Raw genomic sequence first — 27,450 nt, forward strand, 5'->3', positions numbered from 1 at the left:
CCGGGCCGAAGACGGCTGCAATGCCAGAAACCGGTCCCCGGAAGCTTGTTTCCTTTCCAGTAAAGAATTGGCTTGGTAGTTTGGTCTGCCCTGTACCCATGATGCACTGGGCCAGGGACAGACTAATTTGCATGTAGCCAGGTTCTGAACTGGGATGGTGCAGTGAGCTAAAAATTGGTGATGGATCAAGCCCTGATCTTTTGACTGGGTAGGAGTGTTCTGCTTAATTCAGATGCTCTGTCCATCACCACCCCCTTTTATGAATTATTTTTTTCCCAAAGCATAAGATTTTTGTTTTGTCTTGGTTGACAATTAGGAATTTGCTAGCACAATATGTATTGTAAGCGTTAAGCTTTCTTTGGAGGCCTCTCTCGGTCTGGTCTACTATAACCAGATCGTCAGCGTATAATAAGCAGGGCACCTTATTTCCATCCATTCTAGGACTTCCACTACCCTCAACCTCTAAGTAGGCCGGGAGATCTGACAGGAATATGGAAAATAGCTGTGGGGCTAGAACACAACCCTGTCTTAAACCATTGTCTATGGGTATTTTTTGCGTCAATGATCCCACGGTATCCTTGATGACTTGCGCCCAATTCCCACTGTGTAATTCCTTTATTATAGTCAGAAGCCACTGCGAATGTTTACCTTCAACAGTGTTTCCCATAGACATGCCCGATCCACTGAATCGAAGGCAGCTCGGAAGTCAACGAAACAACAGCATAACTTGCCATTTTGTTCCGTTGACTTCTTTGCCATGGCCCACAATACAAATCCATGGTCTATCGTTGAGTGTCCCTCCCTAAATCCTCCCTGTTCTATGGGGACAATTTGGAACTCTTTTACCCATGCGTTGAGTTGATTCAGAACGATTTTTGAGAAAACTTTCTCTCCTATATCTAGAAGGTTAATCAGACGGTAATTTTGTGGTGCCTCCATGTTTCCTTTCTTGTGGATTGGCCTGATTATTGCACCCTTCCAATTAGGTGGCATTATGCCTTCTGTTAATATTATATGGAACATCTGTGCAAAGAATCTTGCCCACCACTTTACTTCTGCCTTCAATATTATTGCAGGGAGATTATCAGGTCCTGCCGCACGGGTTAGCTTCAGTTCTCTTATTGTATGTTCGTCTTGCTTTTCATTAAATTTAGATTTAAAATCTTCTGATATTTCTTACCATTTATGGGTCTCTACATGGTCTCTAGGGGCTCTGACCCCGTACAGTTCCCTTATATACTTCTCCCATGCTGCCTCACTAACTACACATTTTAGTACGCCATCTGTTGGGCCAGTTGCTGCCTTAACCAATTTCCAAAATTGTCTAAGGTTTTTTTCTTCAATTGCTTCCAACAGATTTGACCAGCACTTCTCTTTAAATGATCTTTTAGCGTCATTTACCATTATTTTAAACTCTCTTTTCAACTTATTTATGTGATCCTGTCTCTCATGGGTGAAGTTCTTTTTTTGTCTTCTTTGTGCAGCCCGTATTTCCCTTTTTTTAGATTGGCACTCGCCAGAAAACCATTTTACTCGGCTAGGTGGTTTCACACTAGTATTTTTATCCCTTTTTAGTTCTATTCTTAAGCACCGCACCACTTCCTCTAACTTTTCTATAAACCATTTCAGGTTTTTGTTCTCTAAATTTTCCAGCTCAATTTTAATTTGCATAGCCTCCAGTCTTGCTTGATATTCCTCCGTGAGTCGTGTGGTCACACGTTTGGGGTACTCAACCTCCTGGGGGATCACTTTATCTCTGGGCATATTTCTTCCCCCAAATATTATTAGGTGCAGCAGGTTATGGTCGCTAACCTCTTTTTGTTCTATCTTAAATTCCAGTACTTGGGGGAAGTTCCAGGCTTGTATATACATGTAATCAATTGGGCAATACTGTGAGCCTATTTTAAAGGTCTTCCCTGCTGGGCAATCTGTCTTCATTCTACCATTCAGACATTGGAGACCCCTACCTCCTAGGAAGTGTACGAGTTCTAAATCCTGTTTCGATATCTCCCCTGCTGGGAAGCTTGCTGGACTTATTCCATACACCTCTAGCAGTTCTCTATTACAGAGGTCAGCCTTTTTTGGGTTTAATTTATGATTAAAATCCCCCATTATTATCACAATATCCGATGCATATTTTTCTAGTATAATGTCGACATCCTCTCTAAAAGACCTCATCTCATTTTCAAACTCTACACCATTATCCCACTGCATGTATACATTCATCACAGTCAGCATTTTGTATTTCTTTTCCACTGTCAATAGTTCTAATCTGCTGGATTGAACCCATGTGCATTTCATTTTTAACGGTGTTACTTCTCTGAGGACTTTTGTAGAGACCAATGTCATTAGTCCCCCCGACGGGCGGCCAAAGTTTTTTTTCGTGGCCGGGCGGCTTAATTGTAGATATCCCTCGATGAATGGGGTTTCGTCGCATGTCCAGGTCTCTTGTAGGCAGGCAATGTCCACTTTATTTACTATGTTCTTTATATTTTCTCGCTTTTGCTCGTTGCCTAGCCCATTCACGTTCCATGTTAGGAGACCTAGATTTGCGGCACCCCCTCATCCTATTCTACCTCGCTCATGCCACCCTCTTCTACCTCTACCTCCGTATAACTCTCATTAGGGTCACCCCTCGGGCTACTGCATTGAGACCAGTTATCCCATATGGCTTCATTTCCTGTATTATCTATGGCTATGTTCAAGCAGCTATGGTTTCCTTCCTCATCTCTATACAGATTCACTTGTCTCTTCCCCAGACCTGCGTGGTATTTTAGGAAGGTATTATCTATGGGGGCTTTTACTTCCCTCTCCGGAATTATCCTTATTCACAGATGGTTTATCTCCTGGAGGCTTTCAGGATTGCCATTTTTACCAGGTCTGAGTGAAGTGACACTTTTGTTATTTCTTTACCATTTCTATTCTCTACAAAGCTAATTTGCCGGAGGTCATTTGTGCTGAACCCACAAAGGCTACTACATTTGGAAAAGGCAGTCAGAATCTGTGCCCTATTTAGGGGGTTCATTTTTCTAATCATATTTCCCCTTTTCCCCACCAGCATATGATCCAAATATACCCATTTATCGTTGTTTATCTCTTGTACTTTCTTGGGAGTGACATATTTTACTTGTCTGGCCTTTGATCTCCCTATCTGCAACCCTTTACTTCCCATTCCGGTTAGTACCTGGGCCTGTGGGCTTTCAACTCTATGGCCACTATTGGGTTGACCTGAAGCTATCCTTACTTTCTGCTTCACGGTATAAGGTATTATTGGTTTCACTTTTACGTCCTTATTTCTCCAGTTTTTTCTTAGGTCTATCGGGGACTTTATTGATTTGGGCTCCGATTGAATTGGTCTATTTGGTATGTAAATCGGGGCTGATGCGTTTAGGCCTAACTGTGCCTCCCTCCCTGTTTTCTTCCCTTTTCTCTTTACTGTTAGGTTTAGTACTTGCTTCTTTCCAGCCCTATTCTTGGAGGGGGCGACTGTATACACCCACGCCTTTTTATCAGCATTGGGCGTCTGGAGATATATATGTTATCTAATACCTCAACAGATTCATTTGTTATACTTTGATCTGTGGGTTTTAGAGACCCTGCTGGGTTTCCCACTGCTGCCTCTACCGGTTCATTCTCTACACTTTCATCGATGGGTGGTGCAGTGATTATTGGTCTTAACATTTTTGGCATTTGGTTCTTTATCCCCGCTAATTCCTCTTCGATCTTTTTTAGGTGCAATTTCTGGGCTTTCATCACTCCATTGTTTGAGAGGGTTACTTCTAGGATTCCTTGTAGTGTCTTCTGTAATATCAATATTAAGTCCACCAATGATGAAGTAGGCATTAGAGAAAGCTCTGAATCCTGTGTGTGGTTTCTATCTGGATTTGTGTGGTGGCCAGTTCTAGTGGGGTCTTGCTGCAGTAGAGATTTTTGGGCGATTTGATGTTGTGGGGGTTGATCTGGCGCGCCTCCCTAGATGAAGCTCTGGCTCTGGCTTTCATTTCCCCTTCGCCCTTCATTTCCAGATGAATGTAACGAGAACATTTATGGATATTCGGATATTCGGCTAACAGAAAGTGATATACCCATTGAGCTAATACACACGGTCCCATCATAGAAACTCTAGGGCCTATTTACAAGCCCCTTACGCTGCTGGTGCATTCGGTTTTTGACGCATCGGCGGCGTAGTGTGCTGGCCCATATTTACAATGCTGCGTTAATATATCTTGTGTGGCTTTTCATGTCCTTGTAAATACGGCCCCTTTTCACACATCAATTTGCGTGAAAGGGGCGTGCTATGAGTGTTGCTGTGGGTGTTCCTATGCAAAGCCATGGATTCTGCTGCATTCCTAGATTTACAATGGTTTGTAAACCTGGGAATGCGTCAGAGTCCTATGACTCCACAGGGGAAGCATAAGGAGGTGCAACAAGGAGAAATACTTCTATTTTTTCTCGTTTTTTCCACTTTCTACGCATGCTGCATTCTCCAGTACGCATAGAAAGAGGAAAACACCATCAATTATTCTTTTTGTGCAGGAAGGTGTTCCTTACTGAACAACAAAAATCACCCTTGCAATGCAGGCACCCTTGCACCATGGTGCAAGGGTGCCTGCATTGGTGCATGGCAGACAATTGTGCGCCAGCACAGGGGAAATTGTAAATATTACACATCCTTGTGCTTTTAAAATGACGCACCTCGGCGCAGCAAAATGGCTTGGGGCGGTGCGCAATTTTGTTGGAAATGAGGCCCTGTATTTCCAACTAGTCCCCTAATCATGACTTGGGTGCTCCATTCTTCTGTTTAATCCTAATTGTTTTCAGTGAGAAAGAAATGTGGTGTGAACATTGGGCTTAAAGTGTAGCACAGTATGTCTATTGAGGGACACAAAAGAATTGGATCAGTAACTTACCCAGTCCCCCCCACCACGAACAGCCACTGATCAAGCATGATAAGCATGAGTCAGACGTACTTTACTACTGAAATGTTTCCAAAACACCATGCATTACTAAATATTCTTGTTAATATGTTGTCTCTTGTACATAGCAATAGGTCCTTACTGAATGAATGGCTTTTGCGTTGTAAGCGAAAATATTTTTTTATTGGATCAGGATTTTTACATAGAAGAGCAAAGTTAATAATCTTGGACTTCTCCAACTTCCTAAAGTTGATTTTTTTTATTTAGATGTCAAATTTTGGCATGTTCTTGCTACTTGCCTCTCGTACCCCTCTGAATTTCCGGGGTTGGGTTATTCAGCACATGATTAATTTTCTTGAAAAGCACAAGGCGTAATTTTCCCAAAGAAGTGATGCTCGATCCTAAATAGCTTTGATGGTGCAACTTATCACCCTCCATAGCCCTCCTTCCTTTGGGGTATCCACTTTGAACCTCATTTGAAGTTCTCACGTTTCCCTCAAAGTCAGATGGTTCCAGGACTCCAGGTGCTTTCTGTGTCCATTAACATCGATGTCAGTCTTTTTTCAGTTAGCAAAAGAATTGAAGCTAAAAGTTACTTTACCACATGAGAATATAACTCGCCAGTCGATTGGGGGGGGGGGTCATGAGATTCACAAAAAAAGTTCCAAAGTGAACAAGTTTGTGAAGTAAGAAAACGTTTAACTTTTGCATTTATGATACTACAATAAAAATATTCAACATCCCTGATTGTTGTATTATTAAAATTAATTAAAAGAACATTAGTAATAATAATAGTTATAACCATAATCGTTGATATTATTGTTATTATTATAACAATAATAATATTTATTATTATTATTGTTAGTAGTAGTAGTAGTAGAAGTAGTAGTAGTATTATTTTTATTATTAATCTGTCTCTTCTTTAGCTAAGAGTGAAGAAAGAGTGAGTTGACTTTGCCCGGAATCAAAATGTGATCTGCAAATCACACGAGATGTCACCAGTGCTCCCTTTACTCACTGAGCTATCTTCACCATTATATGCCATCCATTAATCCATTTAATCTGATCCTTAAAGCTGAAGGACAACTTCAGGCTAGAAACTGCAGGAAAGTCACTTCCTGACTGTGTAGCTACAGTAATTTCCACAATCACAACTGATATGGCTGCAATGACTTACTACTTATTTCCAGCTTGTTAGTCTATGCCACACACGTAGCACATCAAGTTTTCCAAGGGGTTGTCAACGTTGTGGACTGATGATTTTATCAGGAGATTACCGCTGGTATTCAGTTGTTTGCTGGACAAATATTGAAAAATATAATGTTTTACACAGTATGCCGTATGACTGGAGAAACTACTAGTTGAAAAACAGGCAACACATTGTGGGCTCTCCTTGGAGCCTCAGTTTATAAATGAAATGTAACCACTTTCATGAGTGCAGAATCCCTTACTCTCTCTTTACTCCTCACACGGTGAGATCAATGTAGTAACCCTTTTGACTTGGGATGGACTTCTTAGACTCAATATGTGAAACTACGAATGTTGGGACAGGTAAGACAGGCTTAGAATGTTGAGTTTGCGATTACACGCTGATGAATAAAGACATGTAAAACTAATCTCTTTGTGTGGCGCAATCATTTACGAGTGCCTGGGGAGAATGCTTCAACTGGTGACGAGGAAGGGACAAGTAACCTGAAGACTTGCAGCGCTCTTCGAGAGACACTGACAAACCAGATATCCTCCTCCTTTCTGAAAAGTTGGTCATAAATCATGCCAGAGTATTGATTATTGGCGATTTCAATTATTGGCCAAATAACGCTCGGGAAAGTACTCACTCGGTGGAATTTACCGATCTGTTAACAGGAATGAATTACACCCAGCACATCAAAGTATCTACCCACATAAAGGGACATACCCTAGATCAGGTTGGACATCCAACCTAGATATAGCCGACTTTTGAATTTCCCCGTGCACATGGTCGGACCATCATTTTATTACTTTTACCACCCTGAGTATTCCTACTCCCAAAGTCTTGTCCTCAGCCACGACCATGTCCAGGAATTGGAGCCAGGTAGACACCAAAGAACTTGGCACCTTACTTGCCGCCTCTAAACCCTCTGGTTTGATGGTATCCCCTCACTTCCAGGGGGGAAATATTAATGCTTGGTTGGAAGCTGCTAGAGACAGTATAGCTCCCTTAAAAGATAATCAAAAACAAGAGGCCCCACGATGCACAACGTTGGTTCTCTGACAATCTGAAGGCAATGAAATTGGCCTTGCAACAAACCGAACGAAAGTGGAGACAGGACTATTGCCCTGAAAAAAATATCATCTTTATGGCAGCACTTAAAGATTACAAAAGCGCCATTCTGAGGTCTAAATCTGAATACTTCTCTTCAAAAATCCTAGAATCCACTAATAAGTCCAAGGACATCTTCTCTGTTGTAGATGAACTTGTCAAACCTGATCGTGTCATAGTACAGCCCACCCGTCACAATCCTTATGCGACTCCCTGAACACTTACTTTATTGAAAAAATTGCCATTATCAAATCTAGTATCCCCAAGTCCTCTGCACTATCAGACTCCTGATGCTCACACACCAATCCTCACCACCTGGATCAATTCCCTCTCATTACTCAAGAGGCCTTTGTCCCTTTACTTAAGAAGGTTTGTTCTGGTTCTCCCACGGACAGCTGTCCCCCTCATATCCTTCGGGAAGTCTTCCTCCATTGTCCTGAGCCCCCAATGTTGCTTCTTAATAGTTCCCCACTAAAGGCATTGTCCCCAACCCCTTTAAGAGTGCAGAAGTCGCACCTATTTTAAAATAACCAGGCACGGACCCCTGAACACCTAGTAACTTTTGTCCTATCTCACTGCTGCCCTTCTTGCGAACAATCCTAGAAGCCCACGTTGCCAACTGCCTCAGCACTTTTGTCAAGCAGGCTCATTATTTGGACCCACACCAAGCCGGTTTTAGACCTGAACACTCTACAGAGTCTGTTGTTTTAGCAGTTCTCGATGAATTAAGAAGGGGGCCTGACCAGAACACTACTCAAGCTCTGGTGTTCCTGGATCTCTCGGCTGCTTTCGATACGGTCGACCACCATCTGCTGGTCGACTGGGTCGCAAGCGCTGGGATCTGGGTTCTTTCACCGAAATGGATTTCCTCTTTCCTCAGTGATCGCTTTCAAGCAGTCCGCCTCGCCAGCTTTCTTGCTGAAAAAATGAGACTGACGTGTGGGGTCCCACAGGGCTCATCGCTTTCTCCCCTCCTTTTTAATTTGTATATCTTTCCCCTAATTCTGGCCCTGCAAAATAGAGAGGTTGTTATATTTAACTATGCTGATGATCTCCAGGTAGTGTTCAATATTGACTCTTCCACTTAATCTATGGAAAGCTTTCAGTCTACTATGATATTCATCAGTAACTGGATGAACACTAATCATCTCAAATTAAATCCTGATCAAACCGAGCTGATTCTCACTGGTGACCCAGTGAATCCCTGGAATCCCAACTGTTGGCCACATTCACTGGGGTGCCCCCCTTCTCCAGTCAGCTCGGTCAAAAGCCTGGGAATAGTGATCAGCAACGATCTCACTATGAAGGCACAGATAAGTTCTGTGGTCTCTGCTTGTTTTTTTCACCTTCAGAGAATACGGAAAATAAGCAGATATCTCCAATAAGCAGATATTCTCCAGTCAGCTCGGTCAAAAGCCTGGGAATAGTGATCAGCAACGATCTCACTATGAAGGCACAGATAAGTTCTGTGGTCTCTGCTTGTTTTTTTCACCTTCAGAGAATACGGAAAATAAGCAGATATCTAACCACCGAGGCCCGGATACAAGTCATTCTTGCCCTGGTTATTGCACATATTGATTACGCTAACTCCCTGTACACCGGCATCCCAGCCTACCAACTACGTCGGCTACAACTGATGCAGAACCAAGCCGCTAGGCTGGTTTACGGCCAACCTAAATCTCACCACATGAAACCTTTGTTAAAAAACCTATATTGGCTTCCCGTGACCCAACACTGCCTCTTTAAATTAGGCTGAATGATCTACAAAGCCCTCTTGGATCGTGGCCCGGCCTGTATTGCTTCTTAATTACAGCGCTATGTCCTCCCCCTCGATCTACGTTCTTCGAACATGAATCTGCTGACCCCTTGCCTATTCAAATGCAAGAAACATGGTGGTCTATGATTTTCGACTACACCCAATTTAGGATGTCCCTCAAAACTTGGTTATTTGTTCAGGCCTACAATTACATTTCTCAGCTACTGTACCCGCAACTGACCCCGCTTAGCGCCAAGAAACCGTTGGTGAACGCACGCTTTATAAATAGTTTTTAACATAACATAACATAACAGAGACGTTGCCATGGTCCAGCAAACTGCTCATGCGTGTCACATGTGCCAGAGTAAAAGTGCAGAATTAACACTAGCATGTGTGGAGTTACAGCATGACCTGAGCCTGCATCAAGCATTTGAAGATAACAGAGGCTTTGATGAGAAGTCTGTACGTTGGTGGCCGAGAATTGATTGATAAGGCTTAAAATAAAGGTACTGTGCTGCTATGCAACATAATACAATACAGTATACAGAGAGATAACACTAAAAGCAGATGTAACTAAGCTTGAAGATACAAATGCATAGAAGCAAAGAAACAGCTAAGAACAAGCTAAAACTATGATAGGAAGCGCTGCCAGGCAAAGGTCTTACAGGTGTTTCAAATGTAATAGAGATTGGTTACTCATCGGAAACAAAATCAAGGGAGCTGTGTCAACTCAGTGCCAGACGCTGCAACCCCAGAAGAAGCATCAGGGGTTATGCTTACGATATTGTCCATATACAAAGCAGTGAGCCACCAAAGCTGCTGGGTGGTGGCTCAGAACAACTCCACATTTCTCCACCAAAGTAAGGGACTCTAATGGAGACCACAAGCGAAGGCAAGTTTCCATTGGTGGTCAAAGATGACCCAGAGGCGCAGACACAACATAGGGTCTATAGGATAGCACCATGAAGAGAGTTCTGGTGAACAGCCGATAACGTTAGTAAAGACTCCTCCCTCACTTCAGCCAGTCTCAAAAATGGTTACAATACTGCCGATTTCCTAAACCCACCCTCCACATTAATCCAGCCTAGAAAAAAATATTGGCAATCGATGTAATGCGTGGTTAGAGGAATTTGAAGATTTCATCGATGCAGTTCGAGAAAGTGATGACAAAAAGATTATAAAGTACCTAAAAAATCTTGCTGGCAGGAGCTTGGCCTGAATGGCTAAAATGGAATGTGCAACTCTTTGAGCTCCCGTACCCATTGTTCCCTTACTGCCTTCTATTGGTGCTGTTGTGTAGCTCTCCGATGGGGGCGGGAGCATTCAAAGCCACATTTTGGTGCATGGGGGTCCGGGGCTCGAAAAGCCCAACAGTGGTCTTTAGTGTGGCTCTCCCAAGATGGTGGATCGGCTGCCGCAAACGCAGTGAATTGTAGACTCAAGGCCTCTTCATCCCCATACATGGCCTGAGTCATGTGCTGGAGCTGAGGGCCTTCCGTAGTGAATTACCCACCTGACTCGCACTGTCTATACCCTTTTCTGGCCCGTGCCGATCAACCCACAGAGACTGACCAGTGCAGTACATCCGCCTCTCCAGGTGTAATGGCTGCGCAGGAGTAGGGCCCCGCGATCGTGTCTTCCTCGCTGGGATTGGTAGGCCATCTGTTGCAACTGGAAACTACTGTTGTCATCATACACCCCTCTGGGGGCCGCACATCGCATAAGTGGGCAGAGAGCCCAAGACTTGACATTTGGGGGAGACTGTACATGGAAAACTCCTGGGGACACCATGCAAAATTTGCAGAGTCCACTGCAGCCACCTAGTGGCATGGTCCTCCTGAGATTTGACCCACCTTGGTCCACCTGTACCAAGGCCACCCGTGGGTATGAGAGTGGGCATGAGCCTTTGCTTCCCGGGCCCAGATACCGATAACTGTTGGACCATGCTAGTGTGTGGACGGTATGAGCCCCAGAGAGCGATGATAGAGGGACCTAGGACTGTTACAACCTCATGGTGGACCTCCGGGAACTGAACTGACAGTCCCTTCACCTACAACTCTCCTACCGAGCTACACTACTTGCTCTCCTGCATGCGGGGACAGCTGCTGCCTAAGGAATTGTGGAGTGGGCCTGGTATCGACAGCACGTGCTGCCCTAGGACCCCGATCCCCAGTGCAAGCAGGTTGGCTCCTACCTGCTTCGGATGTACATCAATACGCCGCCCCACTGTTTTCAAGTCATCCATACAGCACTACCTTATACTACCTTCTCTTTGGTGAATTACTTCCCTGAACCCCGTGGCCTGTATTGATGATCTCAATATGGGCCAAGACAAAAGCACAGTGGGCAAGCTAAAATGGACTACTATATGGCACCGATAGGGGGACCAGAGTGGGCTTTGGATGGGGGCCCCAGAACCGAGAATCTGTCACAGCGAGAATCTGTCACCTTGCTGGTCCTACAAGCCATCCACAACTCCAAGACCCCACTAGAAACGAAAATAGGCAAAGTGAGGGTAGATATGAACCTACTTCGTCAGGACCTTCGCCAAAGTAGTGAGAGGGTCTCGGAGGCTGAAGAGAGCATCTCAACCATAGAGAACACTGCGAAGCATCTCTCCTCGGAACTCTCTTGGCTATACAGAGAATATAATTCGCTCCAGGACTGGGCTGAGGATGCTGAAAAAAGGGCCTGCCAAATTAACCTTTGCTTCATTGCCTTACCTGAGGGCTCAGAGGGCCAGACTCCTGAAGGATTCCTTGAACAATGGATTAGATCCTGGGTCGACCCCAAATTCCTTTCTTCTTGCTTTATCACCGAGCGAGTGCACTTCTCCCTGGCCCAGAAACACCTCCTCCCCCGGGACACCATACAGACCGATGATAGCACGGTCCCTAAATTATAAAGACCAGGATGCGGTTCTCGGAACGCCCGAATCACAAAGGATCTTTTATTCTAATCCAGGCATGTTCCAGTCTTCCAGGACTATACCCGCTGGGGACAGACGCAGCGTAAATCCTTTGACATAGTCAAACTTAAACTGTACCTATGCTTTCCTGTTTTCAGTTTCTATTTTTGGTAAATTCTGGTGGGGTTTTCTCAGTGTTTTCAAGTGATTTTAATACCTTAAAAAAACATGATTATCAGTGGCTACACCTTATTGCGCCATTAAAAACAACAGAAGCAGTGTTTTTCTGGTGTTTATGGAATGTTTTGATTTTATTATTGCTTGCTTTCTGCATGTATGTAAAGTGTATATGAGCAAAATCAAACTTATTGCAGTACACCATACAATAATTTTCCAGTGAGTCTTTGGTCATGTGTGCTTGCTTTTTCCTTCGCACGTAAACTTTTTTTCTGGGAAAAGGCCTACTTCACATTGGCACTGGAGTCGGGCAACCCTAAAACACTGTCTGCACAAACTTTTCTGCCCTCATTTGGAATAACCGCTGCCATACCTGCCAGAGAGCCTCTGAAATCGCCGGCACTGCTGCCTTCGCCGCTGCTCCACCGCTGCCTGTCACCTCCCCCCGCCACAGCCTCCCTCCATCAGTGCTGCCGCAGTGCGGGGGAGAGTGAAACTACAACTCCCAGCGGCCTCCGCGACCGGAAGTCGCGTAGAGGCGGAGCGCGCCAGGAGGCGCTTAAAAACGGCCTACACCTGCTGTGGAGCGGGTGTCTGCACAAACTTTTCTGCCCTCATTTGGAATAACCGCTGCCATACCTGCCAGAGAGCCTCTGAAATCGCCGGCACTGCTGCCTTCGCCGCTGCTCCACCGCTGCCTGTCACCTCCCCCTGCCGCAGCCTCCCTCCATCAGTGCTGCCGCAGTGCGGGGGAGAGTGAAACTACAACTCCAAGCGGCCTCCGCGACCGGAAGTCGCGTAGAGGCGGAGCGCGCCAGGAGGCGCTTAAAAACGGCCTACACCTGCTGTGGAGCGGGTGTCTGCACAAACTTTTCTGCCCTCATTTGGAATAACCGCTGCCATACCTGCCAGAGAGCCTCTGAAATCGCCGGCACTGCTGCCTTCGCCGCTGCTCCACCGCTGCCTGTCACCTCCCCCCGCCGCAGCCTCCCTCCATCAGTGCTGCCGCAGTGCGGGGGAGAGTGAAACTACAACTCCCAGCGGCTTCCGTGACCGGAAGTCGCGTAGAGGCGGAGCGCGCCAGGAGGCGCTTAAAAACGGCCTACATCTCCCGCGAGTCGCGGGAGCGCGCGGGCCGCGCCGGGCAAAGGGCGGGCTCTCTGTGGCCCTCAGGGGACCGAAGAGGCCGGGACGGGCCACCCCCCTGATATCTTCTGCCGCATATATCATCCAAGGTGAACTCTGTTATTTACACATAGCTCAGTTATTGATTAAAGTGTAATCCTAGTATATATCACATACCATTCCTAGCTAAAGGATGTCTACAACTAGGAAAACTCCAGTGACCAAAAGATCTACTACTAGAACCAAAAATGTCTCCAACACGCCACTACCAACTTTAACTGCTATCGATCTTATGCTCCAGAAGACGATTGGCGTAGTGGCAGATGCCATACAAAATACTGAGAGACGTCTTTCAGTAACCCCAGATTTGTGCTTTCCCGATCTTTCACAGCACACAACTAACAATACAAATATTATGGACAACACACTGAACTCTCAAGAGTCAATATTAATGTTATCGTTTGCGGGGCTTCCAAGCTCCCAAACTAGAGACAATACTCCAACAGATCTGTTTACACCTTTCTCAGTTAACAGCAGGGATAGCAGTCCCACCCAGACCAGTAATTACGGCGAGATCGCATGTTTTCCGCCCACAGTCTCTCTAGCCCCCGGGGATGTACTTGGGGGGGGTTTATCGCCTATAACGCAACCTATCCCTAAAAATAGCTGTGCCACCTCAACTGCAAAGCAGCAACGTAGGAAAAACATAAAACAAACCATTAATGAGGAAAACTTATCGTCCAATAACCAAACAGAAACACTCAGTTAAGGACATCTGGTCAAACTTAAGACTGGCTAAACGTGCTATAAATACAGCAACTCCGGTCCTATTACCATCTAGTGAAGGCCCAGATCCATCTCTAAGCAAAAAGCGGCCGGTGCATATAAATACGGTAATACACCAGTCAAGCCAGACAGACGAGTCACTAACATCAAATAAATTCCTCCTGAGTGAAATAGAAACGCTGGTCAGGTCTCTCCTGCTGCCTATCAATGAGAGAGTTATCAACATTGAGAAGGCATTAGGGAAATTTGAGAGGGCCCAAAAGGATGCATCTTCCTGTTTGCTAAAAATATTGAAAGCACCAAAATCAACTTCCACTTTTGTACCAGCAAGCAGCTCTCTTAGCTCAAATAGTATCAAAATGCGCGGGCTAAGAGAGTTACACAAAATGCTGCCATTAAACAACCTTTTCTCAATCACGAGGGTGATATAGTCCCTACCAAATCAGTAACAAATTCCCATGCAGATGCCAATGCATCACACATAGTGGCCAAAATCCTGAATAGCGTCTTAATCTTGTCTGAAACTGAAAATGACGAAAGCGAATGGGCCGCTGAGGGCTCCCCTGTCAAACCAGCTAAAACTCATACAGAGCCGCCGTGTAATTTTAAAACCCCAAATCTGCTTATAACTACAAACACAGCAGGGGATAAATTGTTAAAACCGGCGGCAGCTTAAAGACCCCTTCATATAAATCTCCCTCCTGAATCTAGCCCATACACCATCGTCATGATTGGTGTACCTAAATTAGTTGGTGAGAGGACAGAATCCCAAGTGGAATTAAAAAATAAGGTGAGCCACTGGTTGTCCACACAAAGACTGATTCCCCATCATATAAACGGTCATATTTCCCATGTGAGGAGGTTAGATTGGGTGGGAACTAGATTTAAATCGACTGAGGGTGACTGTATTGTGGTAAACTTTGGAGATAGTCGTGCGGCTAGTTTCATTAGCAGCTGGAAAAGTGGTGTGACAAATAGCCTGATCCGTACGATGGATCTAAGCTACTTTTACCCCTCTAATATCTCTGGCCAAAATAAAATAAAACCACAGACAACCTACGGTCAGGGGGGGATGTTTGAGCCAGTAGCCCATTACCACCTAAGGGAAACTCCCTGGCACTATGGCCAGGTCATCTCAACGGATTCCACACACCAAAGGCAGGAACCATTATGGGAGAGTAGGCCAAAAAACCATTCCTCAACATTTCAAGAGAGAAGGGAGTTACTACCCCACACACAACAACGAGATTACTTATACCCATATCATTTAAATATGCAATATGGGGTTCCCATCTCAAATAGATTTGACGCCTTCTATGCTCCAGATTACCTGGATGCGATCGACTGACAAACAGCACACTCGCCCCTTCCCGCCCTTTCTGAACCTTCAAAATGGGTAGTACTTCCGAACAAAACAAAGAGCATTAATCTAGAGAGTGCACCAATTCCCACCCAAGAGTTAGAAGAAACCTGCATAGCAGAATCGCTAGTACACTATCCTAAAATCACGCTGTTACAAAATGGGTTTAATTCATTACATCCTACCACCCAAGTTTATAGCCCCGCCCTCAGCGAGGCAAATTTTCTGCTCACAAACAGCGAAGTGCTTGCAGATGTAGTGACAGACCGAGATAATCAAGTTCCATCTATACCCTTAAACATAGCACAGGCAGCAGGACCAGACTATGCACCACCTAGCATTATAAAATTTCTATCCTGGAATGTAGCTGGACTGATTGCTAAGGTAAAGGACCCAACATGGGTTTCATGCATAAAGAAATAAACTGTTCTGTGCTTTCAAGAAACATGGTTGGAAGAAGAAAATGTACATATCGAGGGCTTTCAGAGCTTTTTTTCACCAGCAGCCCCGTCGAACAGTGGAAGATCAAAGGGGGGTTTGGTAACATACATTAGTCTTGCACTTATCTGCCAGGTCACAAATAGACAAACTGAAAACAGACATTTCCAAGCTTTGGAGCTTAGGAGGGGTAAAAGGGCACTCACCCTGATCAATTTCTACAACGCAGTATCTCCACAAGGGAAGTGTAACATCCTCCATTTACATAACTTTTTAAAAGCCAAAGCGGCGAGTTTGCCCCGAAATATATTAATCGCTGGTGACTTCAACGCGCATCCATGTGGAAACCCAGAAATGACACCTATCGGCTCCCTAGGTTGCAATAATAGGTCTGGTTTTCATTTTGACCACTCGATGCGTGGCACGCATGTTAACTACTTAATTGACGATAGGAATTTAACTGTTGCTATGTCCATGACGGCGGATTCTCACATCTTTGATGTTCCCACCTATAAAGGTTCGGGTCATGGATCCTATATAGACCACATTTTACTCTCTAGCGATCTTGTTTATTTAGCCTCTGACTTTCAAATTCAAACAAGTATTCATAGCGACCATAACCCCATCTCCATCGTAATAGGAGGAGGTATTTTTGAACAGCGGAAGACGCGCAAAGGCTGTGGGTCCTTAAAGTCGATAAACGGAAATCGCCGATTGAAATGGTCAATGGTGAACAGCGACATTTTGTACAGCTCAATTAACACCAGTTGCGGCCAAGAACTTGGACTTTGTGTCTCTCCGAAAATGACTTTAAATGCCTTCTCTGATGTGGTACAAAGAGTTGGTCAAATGTTAACTATACCAGCGAAGGGTCAGTCTGATTGCCAACCCAGATGGTTTGATCAAGCATGTTCAAAGGCCGGGCGTAACCTTAAAAAGGCATTAAAGACAAATCCAAGAGACCTCGCCATCATTAAGATCTTGAGAGCCAAATATAAAGCAACTCTGGCATCCCGGAAAAGAGAAGTTAAAGCACGCACCTGGGAGTCTCTGCTCGACCCCACAGTTTTGGGTAACAGCTCTAAGTTTTGGAACATTATTAATTAACCATTGTTTGACGATTCCAGTAACTCCACGCTTGGAACTAATATACCCGAGGAAGAGTGGGTCTCCCATTTTAGTTTAATTTTTAAAAGTGATGAGCCACAAGCGGAATTTGATTTTAAAACCTCTGACGAAGCCCGGTCGTGCTTTACAGCTGGGGAGGTAGAGAAGGGGATCCGGGGTCTAACCTGCAATAAGGCTCCTGGCCCTGATGGCCTCCCTCCTGATTTATTCAAATCCAACATCCACCTATGGGCTCCTGTCCTCACTGCAGTAATAAACGCTGGAGCATTAATTGGCTGCCCTAAATCTGGGGGGTCCTCAACTATAGTGCCTGTTTTTAAGAAGGGCGACCGAAACAGTGCAGTGTGTTATAGACACATATCCCTGATTAACTCAGTTGCCAAGGTGGTGGGGGGTATAATCTTAAACAGACTGGTAGCATGGACAAATGAAAACAACATAATGTCGCCAACACAATACGGGTTCAGACCAGGCCACTCAACGGTAACCCAATGTCTGAATCTGTACCTAATAAATGGTAAATATACTATGGCCAGAAAAGGGTCCATCCACATGGCCTTTATGGACTTATCGTCCGCTTTCGATTGCGTTGACAGAGGTAGGCTTTGGGAGGTCCTGCAAAAAATGGGGGTGGAGCAAAACTTAATTAACTTTTTGGCCGACCTTCATTCGGACACAAGAGCAAATGTCCGTTACACCCAAGATATGAAAGTAACTAGGGATTTTAGGATAAATCGGGGAGTCAGACAGGGGTGTATTTTAGCCCCGTTTCTTTTTAATCTTTATATTAATGAACTGGAGGAGCATTTATTAAAAACAGGTACAGACTTTCCATACATAGGAAGGAAGGGCGTGCCCGTCCTGCTATATGCGGACAACGCCGTCCTAATTTCTAGAACTGCAATTGGCCTTCAAATCTTGCTAGACTCCTTCTTCGTATTCATAAACTCTCGAGGCCTGTGCATCAACAATTCGAAATCTTTCGTCATGATGACAGGATCATGCCCCAGAAAGTTATACCCTCATTCAGTCAATGGTGAAAAAATACCGATAACCAAGACCTTTTCGTACCTTGGTGTTCTTTTCGATCACAAACTAACGTGGGCACCAGCGGTACGAAAGAAGAAGGGTGAGGTAGTGCGGGCAAATGCAGCAATAACAGACTTCGCAAGGAAAATGGGAAATAGCCCAGTGGCTGCCGTGTTGAAGCTATACCAAGCTAAAAGCACGGCTGTCACGTGTTACAGGAGCGAAATCTGGGGCTTTGTTCCCCTAGACGACCTTGAGGTTACTGAAAATAACTTCTTAAAACAAGTGCTAAGGGTCCCAAGGGGAACGGCAAATTTCTCCGTCCACGAAGAACTGGGCATGCCCTATTTAAGCGATAGAATAGCTGCAAATCCTTTGCTGTGCTGGCTAAATAGCTGGCTGAATACAGACATACCCCTCACCAGAAATATTCTACACGAAGCACTATCGTGGGAAGGGAGGTATAAGATCCCATGGATTAGTTATGTCAGAAGATGTCTTCTTGAAATGGGTCGGCTGGATCTCTTCCTAGCTCCAGAGACAATAACTAAACCTGATGTAATTTATGTGAAGAACACCTTTATGTCATCTAGGTACCTAGCTAGGGAGGAGAGAGATCTTAAGAAAAGCAGTGTGAGGTTGCATGTTCTGACAAAAACCTGTTTACAAATGGAACCCTACCTATCTTGGCCCATGTCTGGTTACGAACGTTTTTTGTTGACAAGGTTTCGTTTTGACCTGTTTCACCTATTGTTAGCTGTACCAAGTGGGGCCCATAGAGGCCAAGTGTTGCCAGCTTGCGGCTGCGACAATAAGTCTCCGCAAGATCTGGCACACTTTTTATTCATTTGCTCTTATTATATAGTTCCCCGTAAATTGTTTTTAAAACCTCTCCTTATAAAGCTGAATTTTGCACAAATCAGACCAGCACTTTATTACCTCCAAATGCTAAACTGTGACTGCACTATGTTTGTATGTAGCTTTTTAAAATTAGCACTCAAGTTTAGGAAAAGTATGGAAGGTTAATTAAGTATGCTACTGATAGGTATATTCTTTTATCTAAATTGTATATTTATATTTTTTTAACTAGTTATCTCGCTTGTGCCTATTGCTTTTGGAAACACTCTTTTTATAATTATATTTTGTGTCAAATGTTTATGTTATGAAATGTACTTTTATGATTGTCAAATGCAAACAATCGAATAAAGATATTTGACTGACTAACCCTAAAACAGCCAGTACACAATTTGCTAATTCTGTCTACTGACATAGCTTTCCATGCCAATACTGGTGCACTTGAAGATTGTGATTCTCTGGGCAGGTTATGCAACACTTGTGTTGTACTGGGTGCTTATATCCTCAGAGTTAGTAAAGCGGTCAAAAATGAAACAGCACCTTTAAAACTATGGAGAAAATTGCCCTTTACGGAAGGGATCTAGAAATTGTATAGAGGGCCACAATGAGGTTTCATTGACTTCAAATGCAATGGTTGGTGAAGGAACATTTCTATGCATCATTGCAAGCCATTTCTCACACATTGTAAAACAAAAGTTCCTGAATTGCTCTTCAACATTGCTTTGCTTACCAAGTGGCCAGCATCTAACATGGAACATGTTGCAGTGCCAAAGTCACAAAGGTGTCGCTCAGCCTACTCGCAAGGAGATGTTTCACATCTACACCAATTATGCTGAACGCTTGGAAGACAAGGGTGTTGGCAGGCTCTAGTTTTTTTATTATGTCCACTACAGCAATTATGTTTTCTTGTGAAAATTTAAGCGTGCAGTAGAGTGCATTTATTTCACATCACTATTAATATGCGACCAAAGATCCTCACATTTCTTGCCTTTGGCATCATCACTCAGCAAAATTTCCGTAAACGGTTGCCACATGGATAATATAGTATTCACAGCCCCTTGTTCTAAGAACCATCAGCTAAGTGAAACAGTTGGGATGACTCTTTCTTTGATGCCAAAAAGCACAACATTAGAAATATTTGCATTTTAGTTCCCGCGCATAACAAAACCGTGCACCAGAATGGACTAAACAGTCAATAGCCTTCTTGATTAACTCTGAAGACTGTAAAAATGCTTATAGCATACCATCTAACAAGTGGCAAGGATCTCTTACAGGGAAGCACGTCAGCTCAGTTATCGATTTTGACAGGCCATCACACACATTTTTCATATATGTAGCTGAATCGCTGCAAATAGAAACAATATCACTTCAATCTTTGTTGAACTTGGAAAGAACCTTTTTGCAGCAGCATTCCAAGTGACACTGTGTTCTATGTTTTCCAAAAGTCTGGTGTCATGTTTTCACCACTATCCCAGATGCTTTGTGATAGCACTCTTATACTTGTCACTATACCTTGCATTGAATGTTTAAAACATGAGGTGTTGGCAATTCACCTTCTATCAATACTGACTCACTAGAAACAGGGGGTTGATGTATCAAGGGTTTTACCCATTCTCTGTGGGTAAATGTGATGGCACATATAGGGAAAGATTCTTATGAAACCAGCCATTTTACCCATCAGTGAAAGAAGCAAAAGCAGCCAAAATATCAAATATAATTTTGATATTTCCTCATTCTCTACAGTTTATATAAATAATTAAACAATACCTAAAACATGCTTCTAAACCCTGCATCTTCAGACCAAAGACCACAAAAATGAAGTAAAAGGAAGAAGAAACAATATTTTAGTGACATCCATAAACAACAACAATTAAGCATAATAATATGAGCCCAGTCCTTCTTGCTGCTAGCTTGCATAGCAAAGTTACATTGTATTGGCCCCTTCAGGAAGAAAAAAAAAGTATTCTTCAATCTCCTTTTCCTTTCTTTGAATGGCATTTAGTTTGTGGTTGTGCAGGTGTTTTTTCAGTGTTTATATGTTTACACTGGTGAGGGCTATTTCCCTTCCGGTGGGGTTTTATCAGTTATTATAGGTTTAAACCTAAACCGGACAGCCTAACTGTACCCTACATGCTCCTTTATCCTGCCAAGCTGCGGATTGTTCATCAGGATAGAATCATCTTCTTTGACTCTCCAAAGGAGGCATGGACATGGCTTACTGAGCAGCATCCACTCAATAATCTGCCACTACCATGGGGATCCTCTGAGGCCTACACTATGTCAGACCGGGGCCCTGGCAGGTCAATGAAAGCAGTCACGTTGCCGATGAATGGGAGGACAGGAACCCGATTTAACCATGGACTCCAAGGGAAAAAGGAACCAACAGTCGACGGGCATGGCCTAAGCGACCCTGGAGCGCCCGAACCTTCCTATGGAGGGCTGATTGGGCTCGACACAGTTTTGGCACTATTTGCACACCAGCACCACTACATCAAACAGTGATATTGTTAGCTGTGGTTTGGATGATAAGGGGGGAGTGCTCTCAACCTGTCTAGGAACACCCCTCATAGTTCCTTGGTTGGTTCAACATAGTTGGGAATGGGTGACAGAAGCTTCTTGAGGGTGGAGAGTATAGGATGGGGGAGTTGGGGATTAGGGGTGTTATTTTGAATGTTTATTTTTGGTTTGTGTTCCTCTGCTAGACAATTTATCCAGTGTTACTAGCTATGATGTTTCCAATCCCATTGCAGAAGGCTGTCCCTGCCCCTCCAATTCTTGGTCCCCCTACAGAGCTGACAGAGGCATCAGTATGGAGACCCAAATACCACTTCTCTTGCCACCCACATGGCTCAGTCCCTGACGATAATGACATGGAAAGTCAACGGTCTCCTTGATCGCATTAGACAGGAGCAATATTCCTCTTTTTGCAATGCCACGTGCAAACAATAGTCTTTTTACAGGGAACCCCCCTAAAGGGACAGAACTACAACTTCCTGGTCCATAGGGTATAAGATAGGGTTTACCATGCAGGGCACACAAGAGGATCACAGGGTGGCTATAGTCCTGCATAAGTAATTGCTGTTGGCTATCACCAAGGTCACACATGAACCCTTAGGACTTTATATAATGCTTCAAGGCATATTGGATGGCATTATACATAATATTGTAACTGCATATATCCCCCGTCCTATATCAGACCATGTTGAAAGTTCTCAGGACTTTGGTAGCGCGCTCCCCCAGGGTGTAACGATTGTGGGCAGGATTTTAATGACATAATGGGGCACAGGAACTGGTGTGGCCCACAAGAAAGTACTCCCAGGCACAGCAGAGGGTTGGAGGACTGGATACAGGGGCTCGGCCTGGGCGATTCTTGACAGGTTTGGCATCTAGATGCCTTGGAAGGAACTCATGTTTCCAGAGCCCCTAGGTCCAGGTCCCTCATTGATTATCTGTTCCTTCCTGCAGATAATATTCTACATAGCTCAGAGGAGCATATTTTACCCCGGGGACTGTCAGATCATGCTTCAGTCCTCCTTCGTTTTGACGGTACCCCCACCGATATAGATGCAATATTGCGACTCAATGCCTGGTTTCTTTAAGACAAAAAGTTTGTGGCTCACCTGAAATTGGAATTTCAAGTCTTCCTTGAGCAGAATGAGAGATCAGTGATCTCGAAAGGAGTCCCATGGCAGACGTGCGGTGTGTGGCACCTTCTGCTGGGTGCAGTTTTCTCCTATTTAATGGGTATCCACAGGGACAAACTCAGTCACATATCAGATTTGGAGTTTTCAATACTCAGCAGAGAGCATAGGGGGCCTGATGCCCGGTCCACCCTGAAACAATGCCAAATAGAGCTGGGCAGACCCTCTCTTCGCCAATTTTGTTTATATGCCACTCGCCAGCCACTGTTGGATGGCATTCCTGCAGCGGGTCTATGAATAGGGATATAAGTCCAGCAAGCTACTCCACTGGCTTACCACATGCCAATCCGAATCCAGGGTCATACCGCAGCTACACGAAGGATCAAGGGATGGTTTGAGGATTCCTTGGGTTTCGCAGCTGCATTTTCCCGGTATTACGAGACCCTCTATGCCCCAGAAGCCGACCGTAATGCAAATCAATGTCCCTTTTAGTGTCGGCCAGTCCCTTTCCCCGCTTGATGGGCTCACAACAAGCTGCCCTTGATCAGGACATCCCAGCAGAGGAGATAGCAAAAACCCTATCGGAATTTAACCCTGGGAAAATACCGGGCCCAGGCAGCCTTCAGGTCGAGCTATATTGTAAGCTTTGCCCTACCATTATTCCACATCTGTTCCAACTGTATCCTGAGGCCATTGCCAAAGGCCACTTCCCACCAATATAGATCTTGACAGAATTGCAATCCTGTCCAAACCGGGCACTCACTGGTGACCGGTGCCTCCTTTCGACCCATCTCCTTAATAAACAACAAGGGTAACCTCTATGCCAAACATGGTTATTCCTCACCTAGTTCAACCAGACCAGGGTAGATTTATCCCTCACCATGGGACTAGGTATTGTATCCGTAGAGTCCAAGTGTCCTTATCTCGAATAAAAGCTCGAAGAAGTCTGGCGGCCATTCTACTAATTGACTTTAAAAATGCCTCTAATGCAGTCAACCTGACCTATCTTGAGGAAATCCTGATAAAATTGTATTTTGGGGCCTGATTGTATGCATAAGTGAAGGCCCTCTATGCCGGACCACAGGCTTGGGTATGGCTTAATGGCATTCTCGAAGAACATGGCGGCAGCTACCTAGCTTGCCGCGGTGCTCCGCGCGGATCACCCTGTAAAGATCGCCTTCTGCTCATTATGAATACGTGACCGATTTCGAAGATGCTAGTAAATGTCTTGTCTGCCATTTGAGCTCGTCATTTTGAACTCTTGACTTCAATTGCTGCGGCGGTTCCAGTAAATTTATATTGTCCGAATCACATACCGCATTGATGGTTGGTTTTTTCCTGGTCACTCGGCGGTGTGCATGAGTCCTCTCTCTACCTCCATGGTGTCCCGATCTCGGCCCCGGCAGAACAGTCAGCGGCGGTGTAGACCGAGGCGGAGACGGAGGCGGTGACTGTTGCAGTCACGGAGGTAATGGGTGCCACGGAGGTAACGGGTGTTGTGAGGGGGTTCAGGCGTTTCCAGCCAATGCAGGCAAGTGGGGCTTCGATGTGCTAAACCCCGGAATCTGTCATATTCAGAGGGTTTGTTTTGCTGAGAGGTTGGATTCTAAAAATAAAATAAAAAACAAAACTTACACTAGTTTTTCTCTACATCGAGTGAGCGGCTGCTCACCCCCCCCGGAAAAACGCCCAGTATCATCAATTATTTTAACATCTAGCCCGAGGATCACCGTAGCAGCACTGGAGCTAAGGAAGGGCAAGAGATTGAGGAACTTATTCTCTCCTCGAAGTGCCTTAGATTTGGACACATATTTCGAAACTACATCCTCTAAGGAAGGATTACAAGGTCACTCCCGGAACCTACAAAATTCCGCTACCCTTGCTGCAGTGGAGGGGTCTTTTGGCTATAATTTGGCCAGTAGAAGCCCTACAGATTCGTCGTTGCTAGGGTTTATTTCTACCACTCCTACTATACCTGACTCTTGTTTTGATACTCTTAATAGTAAGGGACATATACATACTTTTTCATGCAAGGGTACTTTACGTGTCCCTGGTGCACTTAAAACTACAGCCAGCCCATTAAATACTGCGAAAGGAGAGCCTAAACGAGGTCGAGGTTGAAAGGGCGAGATTTTGATCGATACCTTATATCTATTGATCCAAACCTCGATCTGGTCGACTGAACCTTTATTGCCTGTCTTGGAAGGAAACAGTACACCTATCTGCAAATTAGTTCACCCAAGAAAGGACTCTACTCTCAAAGATCACGGACAACTTCTAGGTTTCAAAAGTTTATTGTAAAGATATAATGAGCTGCAAATACAAGCATCTCAGAATGAGATTCACGAGATACACAGGTCCAATTACATACATGTGCTCTCGAAAAGCCCTCAGACGAGCAACAGAAATCACTAACACAAGTTCTAAAAATAGCAAAGCTATAAGCATAGACGCATATCGCTCCTTCATTTAGATTGGAGGAAAACAAACACAGGTTAGGCGTCCCTACCCTGTTCTAGATGGTATCCCTACTTAACCAAATCCCAACCTAACAAAGGTGTCAGCAATGAATGACCCCCAAGGGAAGTCACCCACTCTAAGTCTCTTGGTGAAAACCTAAAGTTCTCCAGTCATGACCCCTCACTGCCTACCCATCCGCTCTCTAAAGGGTCCTCAGGTCTCTGCTCTAACTCCACCCAGGGGTGCTGTCCCTAATACAAAACAGTCAACAACATTTGAGACGCCCCTTGCGAAACGCCTCTCACGTGGTGCAACTTCAGGCTTTTTCCATGATGCTTTGTATTGGGCCTCAGACGTTAGAGTTGACCTTGCTTCTCAGTCTCTTCTCCGGCCCGCTGATACCCCTTAAACATTCCAGAACCCTCCTCCATGTCTGGGCCGTCTACTGAACAGACCTCTATTCATTCACTTATAATTGGATCCCCCCTTTCCTGTTGCAGACAGATATCTGCCGCCAAGAACCCAACTCTCATAGACTTCTAAAAAGGCTTGCAACATTTCTCAGCCCAGACATGTACGTGTAAATCACTGCTAAAACATTTCAGGCCTACAATATTTCACATTATGATTATAGCATTCAATTTCTTCATTTAATTAAAGCATGTTAAAACTCTTATTCTATTATTTAGAAAACATTACTCTAAATCATGGCCCATTAATGCAATGACCAAAAACGTTAAACAATCTGTGTCGTGAAAAGAAACACCTTCCCTTTTAGCTCCAGCTCTGGCCCTGAGGCCTACCACGTTCTGCGTTTTACCACAGACCATCTTATATGTTAACAGCTACACGACATAGATTCAAAATAATCACGTCTAATAAAATCATATAATGTCACACATTTCTGTATTAGTTCCACTTCTACTTAAATCTCTATATTAGCTATACATTTAGAATATAATTTCATATACTATTAGCACTCATGGCATTTCTCTTCATGAATTATGCTCTCTATAGGTAAGTGTGATGTACTCATATATTTATATCAGTTTGCGCTCTCTCAAGGTCGTGGACGTAGAAAGAGAATAGAACTAAAAAAAAGTGATGCTCCAGTAGGGGGGCTAGAAGTAGTGAAAGGTGTTAATATATTATCTAAAACGAAGTCATCCTCTTTTTTGAACACCGAATTCAAATCCAAAACCCCGATTGTGAAGAGTAAAACTAAGGCAAAGTCCAAAGATCCTAAAATATTACATCCAACAGGTTCAAAAATTACTCCTTCACTTCGCTCTTATTTTAAAGCCATTCCACAGATTCTACATCTATCTGAAGGTTTGGACGATCAAGACATGGCATCTACATCTGATAGTAACTCCTTATTTACCTGTCAACCTGCCACACTGGTGGATACCTTTGGGGCGACAGATAGCGCTGAAAAAAGCCCAGCTGAAAATAGCCCAGCCCAAGTTTCAGAAATGGCTCAAACTACGGGTTTTGCGGTCAAGGCACAAGGATTTATAGAACCTGAATCTGAGCAGCAGCTCCTCCTGCTAGGACAATCTCAGCTCCGGTCTTCATCGCGGGAGCAAAGTTTACCTCAAGATCCTATTACCGTATTCCCTGAAGAGGTTGAGGAATTAGAATCTATCGAATTGGGAGGTACATCTGGTGGCCCAGACGAAGATGATTCTGTTAATCCTGTTCAACTTGACACCAATTCATTATCGGCCCCTTCCTCTTCTTTCCAAGCTCCATTGACAGCAGCCTCTGTTTTGGAAATGTTTTCAGCTCTTACGCTGGAGATAAGAAAGGGATTTGCTGAGTCATCCGCTAACCAACTAGAGTTCAAAAATGACTGTGAAACGCTCGATAACAAAATCGAAAGTCTCACTATAAGAACTGGTGTGTTAGAAGAGACTGTTGGAGCTCATTCGGTCCATCTGGACCAGGCGAAAGAGGACATTAAGAAACTTACTAAGGAAGATCTGGCCCTCAGTGAGAGGATGGAGTCCCTTGAGAATAATGCAAGAAGGGGGACATTCGTATTTTGAATGTTCCAGAAGGGTCTGAAGGGTCAGATATTAAACAGTATATCGTTTCTCTATTAAAAGAAGCACTCTCTCTAGAATGCACCTCTGCAGAATTGTCACTGGATATCCAGAGGGTACATAGAGATCCCTTTAAGCTGAATCCACAGAGATCTAAACCACGCAAAATTTTAGTCAATTTTCACACCTATGTACTAAAAGAGCGTATCCTAAACATGGCTTTAAAACAAAAGTCTCTGTCTGGAAAAGGCTTTACCTTTTTGATCAGATCGGACCTTTCCCGAATTACGCTTGAAAAGCAATGGGAATTTGGGAGGCGATTGGATGCCTTTAGAAATTTGGGCGCAACAGCCCAGCTAATGTTCCCGGCAGCTCTCAAAATAATGCACAACAACAAGATGTATAACATTAGGTCTGTGCAAGCAGCTGATGAGCTATTAATGGATCTGGGCAAAGGGGGCCGCAAGGTTTAACATTAGGTTCAATATTTAGGTTTAATATTGGACGCCTTCTTTTCAAAATCC

This window comes from Lissotriton helveticus, chromosome 7 (assembly GCF_964261635.1).
Source record: "Lissotriton helveticus chromosome 7, aLisHel1.1, whole genome shotgun sequence".
Lineage (NCBI taxonomy): Eukaryota > Metazoa > Chordata > Amphibia > Caudata > Salamandridae > Lissotriton > Lissotriton helveticus.